Here is a 327-nt window from a genome sequence, read left to right on the forward strand (position 1 = left end):
ACTGTGCCATTGGCTTCTGAGTAGTTAGCTTCAAAATCATTAGTCATTCATTAGTCAAATTAATCGCAGCTCATCCACCTGAGCTAAATTATCTGTCGTAATGTATCTCAAATACCTAAAAACAATATTAAATATATTATAACAATATCAAAATAATATTAATAATAGCTCTAAGTTTGGCTGATTAATCCCCAAACAGACATTTGGGAGCAGTTGACCACATGAGAATAAATGCTGATGTGGGTGATGTTTCGATACTTATGCTTCTGGATTTCACGACTGCATTTGATACTACAGACCATAGATTTAAGATCATCGTCTTAAGAA

This window comes from Pygocentrus nattereri, chromosome 13, assembly GCF_015220715.1.
Source record: "Pygocentrus nattereri isolate fPygNat1 chromosome 13, fPygNat1.pri, whole genome shotgun sequence".
In the NCBI taxonomy this organism is placed as follows: Eukaryota; Metazoa; Chordata; class Actinopteri; order Characiformes; family Serrasalmidae; genus Pygocentrus; species Pygocentrus nattereri.